The sequence below is a fragment of the Nothoprocta perdicaria genome, unplaced genomic scaffold (genome assembly GCF_003342845.1).
Source record: "Nothoprocta perdicaria isolate Ctin4 unplaced genomic scaffold, notPer1 scaffold_27, whole genome shotgun sequence".
NCBI lineage: Eukaryota > Metazoa > Chordata > Aves > Tinamiformes > Tinamidae > Nothoprocta > Nothoprocta perdicaria.
The window spans coordinates 1,545,872-1,547,177 of record NW_020455499.1 but is presented as its reverse complement, the minus strand read 5'-3'; positions in this window follow the sequence as shown (position 1 = coordinate 1,547,177).

The window sequence follows — 1,306 nt, the reverse complement described above, 5'->3', positions numbered from 1 at the left end:
GAAATTGGGATCATTTTTATAGCTTTCAGTTTTGAGGTCACAGTCACCATAACTGGAAACTTAAAAATGACTTCAAAAAGGCAAACGCTAACTAGATTTCACAGTAGATTTCATTTTACTTGGCATTACAGAAAGAATGCAGGTATTAAATAGACTGTTTCCTGTATACAATAAGGTTAATTAGTAGCAAGGGATGGAAATCAGTGTAGACATAACTCTTTTAGACAGGTATCAAAAATAATCCCCTGATCCCCACAGACCCCAGCTGCACTGAAAGAAGAGCAATATAAAAGATTCCTTAAAAGAAATTTTTTCAAACGTTCTCCAGGTGTCCCAGCTATATTTAAATGGGCTGGTGGCCCCATGTGTACTCCAGCTCTTTCTGCTCTGCAGCTCCCTTGCTCCAGCTCAAACGAGCGGAGTACTCACGCAGCACTCCGAGGTGCGACATAAAGGGTTTCTGTACAAAGAAACCGGGATTGCAAACCGAGACAGACAGGAGAACAAAAAGAAGAATATATTCTGGACTGAATGGGACTTCCCTAAGCTCCTTATCAATAAGGTTAATAAGGGTCTCTGCAATTTACTGATCACTATGATGCAACAACTGGGCTAAAGCTCTAAAGAAGCTCCTTAGATACTGTCTTTTAGTACTTCTCCTGGCCCACCACATTAAAGTCCCTTTTACCCTTCCCCTGTCACCCTTCTCAAGGGAATAAACTCCAGTCTGTGTGACTGGCCTCACTAAAATCCCTGGTCTGTTATTACACTTCTACCTGCCCTAGTTAAGCAGATTAATAGTTATTTCCTAGAATTTGATCCTCCAGTCCCTTTGTAATTGAAGCAGTAATGCTCAGATATTTCTAAAAATGTATTTCTGAAAAAATACATTTCCTTTTTTCTTCGGTTTAATTTTGTTATCCTCAATCATTTGCATGATATAAAAAAAAATCCAAACTTCTATCTCCTCTATAAAATACATGTCATATCAAAAAGGTGACAAGAGGGGGAAAAGTAATTAGTGAGTTCACAGAGTTCAGTAGAAAAGTTAAAATAGAGTAACACATTACTTTTTATGTTAAGATTTCACAAGACAAATCTTGCCTGTGTTTTAATTGCATGTGACCCTGGCAGTCCCACTCTGAAATGAAGTGCCGTAAAATTAAAGATGACAGACGCTCAAAACAAGTCTTGTGATCTTGATTAAACTACAAAGACCACACTTTCTCTCTGCTTCAACTCAGATATGATGGGCTGTTTTATTTGGGGAATTGCTTCATTAATGCTTTCTTTGACTAGACATGTT